The sequence below is a fragment of the Colobus angolensis genome, unplaced genomic scaffold (assembly GCF_000951035.1).
Source record: "Colobus angolensis palliatus isolate OR3802 unplaced genomic scaffold, Cang.pa_1.0 Scaffold231, whole genome shotgun sequence".
NCBI lineage: Eukaryota > Metazoa > Chordata > Mammalia > Primates > Cercopithecidae > Colobus > Colobus angolensis.
This window is the reverse complement of record NW_012115500.1, coordinates 4372807-4389021: the sequence shown is the minus strand read 5'-3', so window position 1 is coordinate 4389021 and position 16215 is coordinate 4372807. Positions and strand designations below refer to the sequence as shown.

General features: G+C 39.0%; 1 protein-coding gene across 2 annotated transcripts in view; it reads right to left on the bottom strand.

The window, feature by feature from the left end:
- HEY2 (hes-related family bHLH transcription factor with YRPW motif 2) overlaps positions 1–15957 on the bottom strand; it is a 28094-nt gene extending 12137 nt beyond the window's left edge. The window contains exon 1 of one of the 2 annotated variants that reach the window (XM_011944474.1): positions 15825–15957. The gene's annotated coding sequence lies outside the window, so the exon portion shown is untranslated. Of the gene's footprint in view, positions 1–1666; positions 1754–15824 lie in introns of those variants that run through there. The other variant, XM_011944473.1, reaches the window with a different exon arrangement.
- Positions 15958–16215: the final 258 nt, after the last annotated feature.

Below are 16215 nucleotides of genomic sequence, written 5' to 3'. Positions count from 1 at the left end.
GAGCTGCCGGGGCGAGCGTGAGCGCGGTCTTGCTAACCCCAGCCGAAGGAGCGCGCGGGCACGGCGGGGGCGGGCCCTGGACTTTGGGTTTCTGTTCTCCTCCGCGCCGCACGGTCTCGCGGGCGAAGTTTCAGTCCTAAGTGTAAAGAATAACCTCGAGCGCCTGGCTGAGTGCTAGCAGGCGCGTGTGACGTAGGGAGGCGCCGCGGCTCCTCCGGCCGCCCCACTCGATGGTCCCCTGTCTGGACCAAAACTGCTGACTGGCTGACCCGAGCAGTCACATTTGCCCTCTGGGCTTTTGAAACCCTTAAATCAAAATTGCTTTTGAATCTGATAACTCTCGAGACTACTTCCGCGGCCTCGGGGCTGTTTCATATAAGGACGCGAGTTTTCCCGATCAGGTCGGTCGGCCAAGATACGATTTCCAACTTGCGATCCATCAGTTACTTCCATTGGGTCTTCGGCCCCCAGGGACTGTGGATCGTATACCCCGCGGAGAAGCCCGTGGACTGGAGCTGTGTCAGCTCTGATGGTAGGAAAGACTAGATCAATGACGCGGGCATTTCAGGACATAACTGTAGATTTTCAAGTTCGAGTTTTTCCGAGCTTGGATTATTCAGATAATTGCCTCCAGTCTCCCTCCAGTCCCCCTGGTGTGTGCACTCGCAGCCGCAGAGTTACAGTCCGGGACGTGAAGATTGGCGCTTGAAAATTAAATTTGGTTTCTAAAGTATGAATTCGTGTCCAACAGTTCGTGCCTTGGACAACGTGGCTTGTGTAAAATTCAAGCTGTGTGTTCAAAATATGTTTTCTAGCCGCTGGTTCTCTCCAAGTTATGTAGGACTTTTGAACTGGCCACCCCGCTGTGCGTCTGCGAGGGCAGGGACTGAGCGAGACCCAGCTGGGGGCGCCGGGGTCCGCTCGCCTGCTCCGGCGCGGCAGTGCCGGGAGACGGGTGGCGGCTGGGTTGGGGTCCAGCCAGAAACCGCACGTTGGCAGGGCCGCTTGGTCCGTAGTGGAGAGCCTCTGAGAAAGGTCCGTCTATCGATCCCCGCAGCCCTCAGTCACGGAGGCATTCATAGCTTTGTGGGGATCGGCCCAGGGCGTCCCTTTGACACTCCGTTTTCTGTCCACACAAGCCCGGCGTGGGGGCAGGGAGAAGAGGAAAGGACGCGAATGGAAAAGACGGGACCCTGGCGGGGTTTGTTTGGCCTGGGGGAGAGCAGGAAGGACCCCGGTGGGCGCGGAGGACCTGCAGCCAGCGTGCTTAGCCCTTATTAGAACAGAAAACCCTTTCCCCCCACACTCTCATCTCTTTTGCGCGGTCCCCGCCGCCTTGCCTTCAATAACCGTGTGAATAGAAACCCGAATCGTTCCATCCTGGCTTCTGAAACTTCAGGCAAAGCACACATTCGGCGGGGCCAGGTGGGACTGGATGGCGTCCGCGCCCGACGGCGGGGCCGCGGGGGTCGGTGAACCCCAGCTCCCCTGTCGGCCTCAGGGCGGGTGCTGGGTCGGCGCGGAGTTCGGGGCCTTCGGTCGGCTACACGAGGGCGGGCCAGCACCCAGACCCCGTCCCCACTCCAGCCCCGCAATCCAGCGGGTGACGAGCCTGACGCGCGCCGGTTGTCTGCCACCTCCCGGCCCGAGCGCCCTGGGCCAGTACCTCCTGGCCTCAGGTGAACGCGCCGCGGCCCGCCAGGCGCGAGCTCCACCGTCACAACTTTCCGTGAGGGCTGCACGTTTTTCTGAATTCAAATGCCTACAGGTGCAATTAATGTTTGCCACACGAGCAATTAGCTGGCGCGTCCAAACGCCCGAGGCAAAACCTGAGATAATCACTGGGAAAAAAAAATCTAACAGTTCTTTGCCACTATACTAGTGTATTTAATTGTAATGATTGCGAAAAACTGCAAAGAGGGAAACGATTTGCTGGCAATTAAGTAGCAACTGGTTTAATTTTTTTTCCATATTTATCTTTGAAGACTTAACTGCTGTACTATGTGTAAAGAAGAATATAGCAGGGACGTTCGAAAGCACACAAGGAATTTTAAATCTGTTAAAAATATTTTTTAAGCAAAGAAGGTCGTATTTTAAAAACACTTAAAACAGCGCCTGGTATATGGTAAGCGCCATAGAAGTCTGTTAAATAAGGAAGAATGCATAGGGCAAGAGAGCTCAGGGTTTTGAACGCTATTAAAAGAATATGCTTATTTATCTGCAAAACACAATAGCAATTAGGCAGCACGAGATTTCTCCATTAGGTCGTTTATCCCCCTCAACTACTTATTCCATTTGCCTGTCCCCTGGTTGAGCGGCTTGTCTGTTGTAACCGAAAGTGCGTTTCGGGTCAGAAAGACAGGAACAGACGCAGGAAAGAAACCCTTTAAAGCGCCCCCGCCGACTTAAATACGGTAGTGGATTGGAGGTGGGGAGTGGGGTAGGGAGGTGTAGGGGAGGCGTATGTGGAGAGAAAGAAAAGAGAAAGAATGAGGGAACGGCGGGATTTCAAGCCTCCCAGCCCTTCTGCGACAACCTTTTCAGCGAAAGTGAAGGTTTAGGAAGAAAAGATGTCCGCGCGCAGAGCAAACCGCCGTTCTTTCCTTCCTTCCTTTTTGAAGGATTTGTACCATGAGTTAATTACATCAAAAGATGCGAGGGACTTTATTAGAAAGGAGATGCCATTAGGAAAGAAAGGCCAGGACGGCAGATCTAAAGGGAATGGAGAAGGGAAGGCTCAGACACCTTCCCGAAATTGGTGGTCTAGCCTGTGTTTTGTGCTAAATGTTATTTAACTTAATGGCGTGGGAGTGAGATGCTGAATGCAGAGATCTGGAAATGCCAGATTCAGTGGTCCTGTTCCTCCTCCCCGACTCTTTTCACACCCATTTAATAAAAAGTTAAAGTTTTTACACCCGCATTGATAAATTTGGCGATGTTGGCCGAGTATTATCTTGCCCCACAAATTTTGAGTTTTGTTGCACAAACCGATGAAGTGATTGCTTTGCTATAATTGTAAAACTTTTTTGGAACGAACCGGGATTTTTTTTATTCCTCTTGTTCTGCTTTTTGCTTCATTAGAGCCCTCTGGTTTTCCAAGACCGACTGTCACACTTTGTTATTTGTTGCTTCTCTAAATCCTTTGAGATGCTGCTTGCAGCTACTTAAAAAACGTTGGCCACTCAGATATTTGATGGGCTTAGAAAGTCACCAAGACGTGACACCATTTAAAAGTTTTATCTTGGTTTCTCAGTGAAATAAGGGCATCTCTGTTATTTAGAAATCTTTGTGTTAGTCTGAGATGCCTAAGTGCATAGTCCAAATTGAAAATTCCAATATTTTGCCCCATCTGAAATATAATTATTTGCACAGGCTTCTCTTTCAAAGGGAGGACAAACAGGTTGCCTTGAGAAGAGCTATTCTATTTGCAATTGCTGGGGCAGGTGACAAACACGTGTGTATCTGTGGGCAGCCTTGTTGGGCTGCCTTCCCTGACTGCAAGGCTTTTGTGAGCTGGTAACGCCTTAAAATGTGTGAGAATGCTGCGCCCTAGGAGTGGAGGCCAAGGGCAAGATCCTTGTACATTTCAATACCTTTTCCAACATCAGGCTGGCAGCAGGCAGGCCAACCTAGGGTCACTGTGTGACACATATTTGCAAGCCAGTAAAACAAAACAAAGCTGAAAGCAAGTGCAAATTTAGGCCCACCAACCTTGAAGTCATCCCTGAAAGGGAGCTGCTTTACCAGTTAATTTTTCTTGCCCAGTCAGCCACACAAAATGCATTGTATTTCTTGGCTTGCCCAGTAAGTGCGACTTACTTGTTACAGCAGAAGCTTCAAGGTAGGAAATCTAAGACCCAAAGCTCTCTCTCTTTAAAGTTAGAATGTTTAAACTGATCTTTGAAACTGTTGTTGAGGGGCAATTTATTTAAAAGCTTTTATTTTATGGTGTTATTAGTGCTTAGCATGACCCTGGATGAAGACTAGTTTTATTGCAGGACCCTTGAGAAGAGGGGTGTATAGCAAGTAACCAGTTTTCCATACCCCAGTAAGCAACAGTGAGAACACTCAGTGTATTAGCTTAACTCTTTGTGGGAGTTAAATTGATGTTGGCAGGCTTTACCTTTAAGGAAATTCTTTTAAATTTCCATTTTCTTGAAGTTGGTTTGATTGGCAGATCTCCCCCCCTCTCTTAAGGATACAGTGAAACATATTCACTTCTCTTATGAAAATGTTCTTTTAATAAACTACATTCCCATCCCTTAGAAAAATGCCCAGCACACAGTGGGTGTACAATAAATGGTTTCAGGATAATTTCTTGTTAAAATTAATGAACTCTCTGCTTCTTTACATGTATATGTAGAATTTACATTCATTGGAATAATAAAATAGAAGTAAGCAACCATGCATTAAAAAACTATGAAAAGATGAAGAGAATATGCCTTCACATGGGAAGGAATACTTACTGTGAATGAGACCTAGTTTGTCATTGAGCTTCCTGGTGGCCAAGTCAGAAGAGAAGCACAGTGAGTTTTCTAAATTTCATAATGAGAAAAGAGAAAGCATACTGTTTTTCAAAAAAGAAAGTTATTACCTAGTCACTGAATTCTAAAAGAACTTCATGCTTGCCTTGTTCATAGACTTTAAATAATTTAATTATTTAAAATTATTTTGTCTAAAATCCTCATGTATCTCTGTTAATTATAACATGAAAATAGCATTTACATTATGCGTAAATGAAGACAATAGTTTATCTTCTAATAGCTGTATAAACCATCTACTAAGTTGTCAAGATTAATTGACATTAATAAAACCACTGTCTCACAGAGTTCCAAAAATATGGATTCTCTGTAGGAAAGTTTCTTCTTTCAGTGTCAGAAAAAAATTTTAAATCAAAGATTCCTGGATCTGCTTGTTTGGCATTATTTGATAAAAGTGAAAGAAAGGAGGAGGCTCTACAGGTTTCTGAAATATCAAATGCTGTGGAAATATTTAAGGCTAAATGTCTTTCCCAATAGACTGCAAATGACATTTATATTTTCTCAACACTTTTATTAAAATATTTTTATTAGATGTATGCACATTTTTGCCCATATCTGACTGTTTTTAAATTGGCAGGTGACTTTCTGGGGAAAAAAACCTTCATAGATTGGAAATAAGAACTTGCTAATTTTAGATTTACTGTGGAAAAAATACAGGCTATTTTTAGACTTCCATATTTTGCAAACTTATTGAAATATATACTTTACAAGATACAGAAACATAGCAATTTTTTTTTTCCTAGACAGGACTGGATTGATTCTACTGGATAAGAATTTGACTAGATTTTTCTGGATTTAGCCTTCAAAATAATTTTACAATATGTTAGTATATTGAGAATATTGGACTGAACATTTTTAGAAATTGATTTTGGTCTTCAATAGTAGCTCCTTACATTTCTAGGACATGAATACTTTAAAGAAACGAATAGTTTGTTGAGGAATTGCAGTATTCATTAGGGCAACACAATCTCTTTGAAAACCAAATGTCTTGCTGCTTAACAGAGAACAACCATGCTCAACTGCACAGTGGAGAAGGGCAGTGTACTGTGCCTTGAATGTGGAAGAAAGGGACACTACACATTTCCACAGCACTTTTAATCTGAGAATCCTAAGTCATTATTGAATCATGTATCAAAACTCACAGCGCTGCAGGATTTATTTGTCAAGACTGGCTAGCAGGATTTTGCTAGAATAACAGTTGTAATGGGAACATTAATAAAGCCTGAAAATAGAAAACAATATATGAATAGAAAATAGAAGACAAATATGAATGATGTATGTGGGTATATACTTGTCTGTCTATAGATGTAAAAGGCACAGAATAATTAACGGTTTTATAATTAACATGACTTTTTACTATATGAAAGTCTAGGGTAATATCTGTCAGAAGACAGTAGCTCAAGTCAGAGACGAAAATGCTGCATTTTGTAATTAAACCACCATTCGCAAAATAGAGTTTATAAATTATGTGTATTTGCACATTTTCTCTATTTTTGAAAATTACATTCACTTCATTTCAGTTTGTTTTATTTTAGATACTGAAATCCTTATGTTTTGTCTATTCCATTGTCTACGTTTTAAATAAATTTCTTTATGCAGTTTTTTAAATGTAGACCTTTAGAAAAACAGACTAGTATTAAAACTCTTGGTATGATGGAAATAAGATTTTTATACCAAAGGGTTGGGAGAATGATTTTCTCTGATGTTCAGGTGGAACATCTGAAAAGTCATGTCCTCTTTGCATGGACCCATGAAATATTGCTAAATTAGATAGTATATTTGTGAGCATAGATTCTAGTTGAGATGAAAAAGTTTCGATTCAAATTTTAAAGTTTTAATCATTAATTTATTTCTGTGGAATGTGAATTGGAAAAATAATGTCCGTTCTTTAATTTGATAACGAACACTTTGCTCTTATTTAAAAATGTAGTTTGAGAACTAATAGGGACATCATAGTGGGGACTACTTAAACATAACTGTGGGAGAAATGATCCAAAAATGAAACCAAAGAGCTATGGACAGAGATCACTGACAAACTGTTAGTGTGTGCACTTGAAAGTAATAAGACTCATTTTCATTAATCATGGCTTGATTTTTCTGACTGTACCTCTCTTCATTTATTCATTCTCATTTCCAGACCACTAAAATATTGAACACCTACCTACTTTGAGCAATACTGTCTGCTAAGTAGTGTAGTGGTACCTGGTGAACAAGATTTAATTCCTGCTCAGGAAATAGCAGAGAAAATAATATGGGAGTCTAAACAAACAACAATTAGACAACATGAGATGTATTCAAGGCCAAAGTAAACAGCAGACTACATGCTATCGGCACAAAGAGAGAGAAGATTGCTTTTTAAAGGAGAGTTCAGCAGTGATAGCTCCAAACTTTTTGTATAGAATTAGAGGCAGCAATCCTGTTGGAGGGCTGGGAGTGGCCCAAGGATTTTTGTCACCAAGCTCCATTTATATAACCAACACACTATTTTTACTTACATACTACATTTATTGGAATATCTTTCTATTGTTCTTAAACTTTATAGGTATCTAACATCTTATCTATTCTTTGGTGCAATTATGGGGTTAAGGGAAAAAGTGGCATTGAGCAGGGCCTTGAAGGATATACCAAATAGCTACAATTGTAAGTAGACTTTCTTGGAGAGGGACCAGCATTTACAAAGAGACACAGAAGCTGAAGAGTGCATGTGATTCTTAGGGAAAGATGGATTATTCTTAGTTGGAATGAGGGAAATGGAAGGAAAGAGGGGGAGAGAGTTGTCTTGGGAAAATGAATTAGGCTATAGGCAAATCATGGAGGAGCTTGCGTTCTGAGCAGGATATATTCTTGAAGTTATTTGAGAGCCACTGGAGGTTTTTAAGAGAAGTGACAGGTTCAGAGCTATTAATTCATTAGATATGCTTGTTCAATCTAGTCAAGTTTCTTTCTTCTTCTAGTTGTCACTACATCAAATTGAAAACATTACAGTAAAAGATACATTCCAGGACAATTCGCATTGGTAAATGGAATTTTTTATGTTTTTTGTTTCTCAGTGCAAGTCATTTGGCCATTGGAATAGCATTTTCAGGTAGGACTGTTGGCTCAGCACTTGGGAAGCTCATTGCTTTTAATTGGGTTGCGTGGGTTTATTTAATATAACCCAATTTATATGAAAAAGAAAACATGTGAACTGCCTACTTGGTGGAGTACTCAAATAGTTATGCCACGACTTGCACATCAGTTTTTACAGATTTGTTTTAAAATCTGCCATGTCATAATTAAAATCAGAACACGGTTATACTCTCAGTGATTAAGAGAACTTTCTAAAGTGAGATTTTCAGCTTCATTGACTTCAAAGTAACACATAGTACATTAACACTGCTAGCTATCTTGGACTTATCCAGATTAAATACTTTCAGTGAAAGATTGAGCCATGATGCTTTCCTGCTACTTTCTTATTGAAAGAACTATGTTACTGTTATCTTTCTACAGCGTGCCATAAATAAACATTCAAGGATTTTAAAACTCAGGTGTCATTTAACTATTTTTAGTCACATAAAGTTATGCCCTTCCCTGAAAGGCCTTGTTGAAATGGAAGTAACTTACATTTAAATATTGAATATTCAATCAATAATTAAAGTGATGTTTAATAAGGAAATGCAAGACAGCTTTGAATAGTACTTTTAAGTACCCCTTTCATAGATAAGAAAAAATAAGATAAAAATAAGGCCTCTATTAGTCAATACAAGTTAATCAGGGAGCATTCTTGTTGAATTAGAGAGGGTATTTTGCAGCACTGAGAAATTCTTGTCAGAAATTACCTTACTTCCAGCTTTATCCATTGATCAACCATTTATTGAGCTTTTTAGGGAATTCAAAAGCAGTACGACATGTGATTATTGCCCTTGGGGGGATTTAATATCTAGCGAATACATTAATAATGATCATCATAGATCCCCTTTATCTAGTGCTTGCTATGTGTCTGACACTTTTTAAATCCACAAAGCACCATGTAGATTTATTTAATCCTCACTAGAACAACCTAAGGTAGGTACAGTCATTACCTTTATTTTACTGGTGATGAAGCAGACCCAGTGAAGGTAAGTATTTTATTGGTATTAAAGGGTAGAGTCAGGTTCCACCAAGGGAATCTAACTATGAGCCAGTGCTCCTACCCATTACTGGACATTGCCTCCAAGAATAATAATGCATGTGACACAAACAGTGTAAACAGTCAGAAGCAACACATAGGTTAAGAAAAAATTGCTTCCCAGTGGCCATTTATAAGTGTGGTGTTTACAGTGCCAAACTTTTTCACAGAAACTATGTGATATGTGGCAGTTAGTTTTTTGGGTGTGTTCTCATAAGGCCTAACTACTCCACAATAAACCCCAGGAAAATGCTACACATTGGGTAAAAGATACATTGCTCAGGTGATGTGTATACCAAAATCTCAGAAATCACCACTAAAGAACTTATTCATGTGACCAAACACCATCTGTTTCCCAAAAACCTATGGAAATAATAAAGAAAGAACATATGCTTTGGAATCTGATGCCAAGGGGGCCAGTCATATTCAGCTGTCACTAGCTGCATGACCTTGAGTGTGCTACTTTTTCTGAAATCTAGACCTCATCCAAGAGGTTAATGATACCTAACAGTGGAGTCAAGCTCAAATAAAATGCTTTAAAACTAGTTTGACATATGGAAAGAGACAGATATAGGTGATCTTTTTTGTTTGTTTTTGTTTTTTGTTTTTTGAGATGGAGTTTTGCCCTTGTTGCCCAAGCTGGAGTGCAATGTCGCGATCTTGGCTCACTGCACCCTCTGCCTCCCAGGTTCAAGTGATTCTCCTGCTTCAGCCTCCCAAGTAGCTGGGATTACAGGCACACACCACCATGCCTGGCTAATTTTGTATTTTTAGTGGAAACGGGGTTTTACCGTGTTAGCCAGGCTGGTCTCGAATTCCTGACCCCAGGTGATCTGCCTGCCTTGGCCTCCCAAAGTGCTAGAATTACAGGTGTGAGCCACCATGCCTGGCGATATAGCTGATTAATCGTGACTCCCAAGAACAGGGGACAAAGTTGCCTATTATTTTTTGTTTCTTCATTAAAATTAAAAGCATCTTTTATTGCTTTTATATCATAATATCAATACGTGTTAAATGCAGAAAAATTAGTAAATCATGTTAGCAGTAATAAGAACATTTACATTGCCACTTAATTGATAACCAGAGACAGTTGCTGTTAAGATTTCATTGATTTTCTTTTTTGGATATTCCGTCTCATTAAATGTTCTTTTATAACATCATTGTCCCCCCGATAGCGTAGTAATCCTTGGTATGAATGTATCATACATGGACTTAACTATTCCTTATTATTGGGCATTTAAATGTTTACATTGTTTTCTACTGCGGACTGAAGAAATGTATTGCGCTGGAGAAATCTTACAGGTGAAAAAAGTGTGCATGTTTTAGATTATTTGTCGTCTAAATTATTAGAAATAGAGTCAGGTGACCAAATGGTGTTCACATTTTAATCACTTTTTGATATTTTCTGCGAAATTACCTTTCATAACAGTTGACTAACTTATATCTCTGCCAGCAAAGTGAGAGTACTCGTACTCGTTTCCCTGAATCGTCATCAATACTTGGTAGTTTGATAGTTGCCAACCTGATAGGTGAAATAGGAGCTATCATTTTAATTTTATTTTTTTCTTACTATTAATGATGTTAGAGATTGTTTTCGTAGTCTTTATTGGCTGTTTATACTTTTTTTGACTATTAGTATACTTAATGCTTTTGAAATAATTGTCTTGTTATTAGAAAGTTAAAAGTGATCATTTTAAATCAAGGCATTTAATGTTTGCCTCATGTATCACAAATTTACATATGTATTTATTTCAGTTTGCTGTTTAAAAAATCTTATGAACTTTTTGATATGTACATGTTGAAATTTTTATATTCTAATTTATGAAGTGTATCAATTTTTTAATTATACTTTAAGTTCTAGGGTACATGTGCACAACGTGCAGGTTTGTTACATATGTATACATGTGCCATGTTGGTGTGCTGCACCTGTTAACTTGACATTTACATTAGCTATTTCTCTTAATGCTATCCCTGCCTCCTCCCCCACCCCAAAGTTTATCAGTTTTTAATATTTTTTCCCACTTAAAAAATCTTTAGAATTTACTTTGGTATATATTTTGTGATATGAGTTGTTTTTAGTCCATTAATTCAAGAAAACATTAACTGCATATCTACAATGTACCAGGTATCATGCTTTTGCCTAGGGAATAATTGGTGCATGACACAGGCAGAATTCCTATCCTCATGAAGCAGCTGCTCCTTCAAATGGCTAGTTGTGTCATTATCAACTGTTGATACCCATGCATGACTTTTTCACTGACTTAAATGTCCGCTTCATTACGTACCAAATTCATGTGCAGAACTGGGTCTGCTTAAAGACTTACTATTTAATTCCATTCATTTGTTTCTCTGTATCTGTGTCAGCATCTGTTTGAATTACTGCAATTTTAAAACAATGTATTTTAATAGTAAGGCAAGGGCTATCTTCATTCTTCTTACTTTTAAAATTTTGCCTTGACTTGTCCCTTGCATTAAAAAAAATTTTTATTGTGGTATAATATATACACATTTGCTGTTTTGACCATTTTTTGAATGTACAATTCAGTGGCATTAATTATACTCACAATATTGTACAACCACCACTACTATCTATTTCTAAGATTTTTGTCACCCCCAAACAGAAACTCTGTACCCATTAAGCAATAACTTCCCATTATTCGTTCTGTCAAGCTCCTGGTATCCTGTAATCTACTTTCTGTCTCTACCAATTTGCCAATTCTAGATATTTCACAGAAGTAGAACCATATGATATTTGTCCTTTTTTGGTCTGGCTTTTTTCATTTAGCATAATGTTTCCAAGATTCATCCATGCTGTAGCATGGATCAGAACTTCATTTATTTTTGTGGCTGAAAAATATTCCATTGTATGTATACCGCATTTTGTTAGTCTATTCCTCTGTTAAGGACATCCCTTGTATTTATACTTTTGGAAGAACTTCAGAATAATTTTGTTGAAACTCTCCCAAATCCTCCTAATTTCTTCTTAACATCCTTTCATGTCCCTTTCTATCTCTATTACAATCTAGTAATGCTACTCAGGTTGTTAATACTGAGTACCTTTATCCTGGCCCAAGCCAAGCCTCGTACCTGATCCCCGAACCTCTCCTCCTCTCAAGCTAACCCATGCTTCAAAATTATTGACTTCCACCTTCGTTCTAGTAAAAATAGACATTCCTTCAGTGCAATTGATCTCATAGAGGTATTGGGAAGAAACAATCTGAACGAATTGTTCTTAGGTTGTGAATGTTACATCCTCTTAGCCCTCTTGGTGAAATGTGTATTTTAGGAAAAAGATGTTTGTGAATTTAATGATTTTCTATTTTGTAGAATTCCAATAGTATAATAAAGTATCTTTTAAAATTTTCTACACATGGGTAACATATTTTTGAATCGAGGGCCAGCTTCTTGCATTGGCTTCCCATACATGCTATCTTAAGGCATTCCTGTTTTTTGTTTTTTTTCCAGAAATTGTTTTTATTTTCACTAATGAATCCATTGATTTTATTTTATTTTGGAACTCCTACCGTAGTACTGACATTAGTGACCTCAGCAATGGTGGAAATGGGAGGTGGTTTGCATGTGTGATTGGCAGTGGGTAGGTGTAAATCAGGTACTATTTTAAGATGAAATCTTCCTGTAAGTAACCAAATGCTAAGTTCTATATTGCAGTCCACATATCAGGGATGGGAAAGAGAAATGAGGGTTGGCGTGGTATGAGACTGCTTCGTGGATAATTCTAGAATAATTTCTTTGGAAATGTGAGTTATAGAACTTCTGTTCTTTTTAAAAGTAAAGGCAAAATCCTAGGAGAAAGAAACTTAGATGGGTAATATTAGTTCTTCTGCTTTGTATATATAGTGGGAAAAGCATTGGTTTTGGAATCTTAGAGACCTGGGTTAAATTCATGGCCCTGTCACTAAGTAGCCTATGTTATCTAAGCCATGTTAATTTTTCTCTCTGAGTCTTGGTTTCCTCAACTAAAAAATATACCTCACTGAGTTGTTTTAAAGATCAAGTAACTTAAATGTGAAACTCCTGGCAGTATATAGTTCATTGTATATATGCAATGAAGATCAATTTCCTTTTTCTTTCTTTCCTGAATGACAACAACAGTAGCATAGAGGAAATATTTTCTAGCACCAAATGTCAACCCTGCTTGGATTAATGGCTGAATAAAGATAATGTCTTAAACTTTCATAATGCCTTAACTTTCCTATGTGTAGCTTTCATTTCATGCTTCACTAAATTATGGTGCTTGCAAGGCACCTCAAACTTTTCTAGTACAGAGCATACTGTAAGCAGGATAGAATTAACATTATCTCTGGTCTATAAAATACGGTACCTGAATTCTTAGTGATTGATAGGACGCATGTTGATGTTGCCCTGGGACGCATTCTTGCCTGAGTCCTGCAGCAGTGTTTTGCCACCTGTAACTATGTTGAATAAAAGTGGTTCCATCTATCACTGCTGTAGCTTTTCCTCACAGAAACAGTCTTGATAAGGATAACAAATCCAGGACATCATAGTATCAACAATCCTTTCCTCTTCAAAGGCATCTTTCAGACAAGGCTTTAATAGCCCTGCACAAACATTAATTATATAAACCTTGCACACTATTGCTTTGTGGGAGGCTAAGTGTTGAGTAAAAGTGATCATCTGAACACAGGTTGGCATATGGGGGCAGTATGGAAATAGGAAAAGTGGGAAGTGGCTGCTCGGCATGCATTCATTGCTGATAAAAAGTCAGCAGTGTGGCGCTGGCTGGTCCTATGTATACTTCTGCTAGATTTCCTAGCCATGTACGAAATGTTTGCCTTTCTTTGTTAAAGAGAAATTTGTGAGCGATATGAGCTGCTTGAATACAAAAGGTGTTAATTTTTATGATTAATTCAGCATACTGCATAATCAGTGGCACCCTGATGTCTGGGACTGAGTTACTTAGTATCATCTGATGAAGAGACAACCCCAAATTGAGCTCAATCTGATTCCTGTACTACATGGTGAATAAGAAACTTGATGGCTTCTCATCAGAATATATCTTACCACCAGGAAATGATTTAGTGGAGAATTGGGCCTCAGTGTTTGTAGGAATAGTGTCTAAGATTTGTATGATACTATCGCTGTATATATAATGTGTAGTATATATGTGTCTGAATCTTTTTTGTTTTATTTCGATCATAATTTTGCATCATTAGTGATTCAGAATGGTAGTAATGGATATTTTTGGGGAAAAAAGCTGTTACTTCAAAATGTCTAAAAGAAATTATACACATTTATTTAAATCTTTAATAATGCTTTTTAGACTACCATAAATAATATATCTATTTATGTCACAATGATGCTGAACACACCACTAAAAATGCCAACTGTAATGCTTCAGTACTGGTTGTTTTTTACCTTTTAGGATTTCTTATAATTTATGTGTCTTTGATTAATTTTTAATCTGGGAAAGCAAATTAATTGTTTTGTGTTTTGTTTGATAAGCATTTTTAAATGTAAAATTAACATAGAAAAATAATAATAAGGCTGAAGTAGGAGGATTGCTTAGGCCCAAGAGTTCAGAGTTATAGTGTACCATGATCATGCCTGTGAGTAGACACTGCACTCCAACCTGGGCAAGAACTTAGCATAGTACCTGGTACGTGTAAGCATTCCATTGATATTTGTTAAATGAATTGGAATTACTATCATGAGCCATTTTCCTTGGTTGAAATCCTTGCTCGTTTGATTCCTTGACTTGTTTTTGATAAACTCAAAGATGATTTCTGCATTTTAAAAATCTTTGCATAATTCAGAATGGAAGAATTCTTTTTTCTTCTCCCCAGGAAAAGTCTTATTTCATAGTTACACTTGCCCAGAAAACATAAGAGCTGCTGTGATAATTGATAGGAACTACCTGTAGTAGACGTTAATTATCTTCCCAGCATCCATTACCCACTTTCCTTCCTTCCTTGCAGTACTCAGATTTGCCTTTGAAGAGCCACCCCTCCATGTAGCAGCCCTCACTTTGGGTGAGATTACATGGACTCTAGTCCAAGGTGGATGCTGAATTTATTTATTTATTTATTTATTTGAAACAGAGTCTGCCTCTATTGCCCAGGCTGGAGTGCAGTGGCGCAATCTCGGCTCACCGCAGGCTCTGTCTCCCGGGTTCACGCCATCCTGCCTCAGCCTCCCCAGTGGCTGGGACTACAGGGGCCCACCACCACGCCCGGCTAATTTTTGTATTTTTAGTAGAAACGGGGTTTCACCGTGTTAGTCAGGATAGTCTCCATCTCCTGACCTTGTGATCCGCCCGCCTCGGCCCCCAAAGTGCTGGGATTACAGGCGTGAGCCACCGCGCCCGGCGGGATGCTGAATTTATATTACCCAACCAATCAGAACATTCTTCCCTCACTTACTATAGGCTTATGTATGTATGTGTGTCAGTTCCTAGGCCTTTAGGGTGGTTTAGGGGCAGTTCAATCAGTGAGAGGATTAAGAGATGTGAGTGAGAATTCATGAGACCCACTTTCATGGGAGACGCATTTTGGAAACAGGAGGGAAACCTGAGGGTGACATATGGAGAAGGGCAAAACGTAGAAAACCACAGAGAAAAGAGCCAGGTCCCTGACTGAGCTGCCCCCAAAGCCAGTCCCACCTCTGAACTTTACTGTTATGTGAGCAAGTCCCTTTTGTTTTATAACTAGTTTATTTTTGGTTGTAAAGGGGAAAAAATCTTAACCGATATGTAGCCTTATCTTGATCTTATTATTTTATATGAAAATAATAAGATACTAGATTCTTCACAAAATATTTTGATTAAGTTTTTGCTTTTAAAAGGAGATACAATTCATTCCAAAAGCACAAAAGTTCTTCTCTGACTAGAAAACAAAAATTCATTTGTGTATTTTAGATGACAAAGCCACTAGAAAAACTGGTAAAGTTTATGAGAAACTCATAAATGTTGTCCATTTTGTGATTATCACAAGTATCCAAGATTTTATGGGCTTTTGTATGCCACAATCAATTTATCCATGTTTCACACACCTGATATTTATCATTGTACCCCATAAGCACTGTTTGTTAGGAAAAAAACCCATTGCAATGCAGGTTAGAAAAAAATAACCATGTCAACAGAAGTCCATTCAGGTTACCTCTGGTGAGTTGTTTTTTCGTGCCAACAACAAGTCTTTATTGCTTTATATCTGCCTTAGTTTCCCTCATTGTTCATTTTGAAACCTCCCAAAGTTAAACATTCCATGAAGAGTCATCCAAAACTGAGAATATATTTGGAATTCTGCTTCTCGTGACCTAGTTGTATTGCAAGAGGGATCAAAGGGGTTTTGTTCTGTTTCTATAATCAGCTATTTCTTTGAGAGGGCAGATTCATAAGAGTTTGAATTATGCTTAGCAATGCATACAAGGCAAGTAGCTACATGGCATTTTAATTACCTCCCTCCACTCCAGTGAAAAACAATGCCAGGCACAAGCAGATGTCCAAGGTTAAATTCAGTTTGATTCTCTTAAGGTAGCAAATAATTTGAC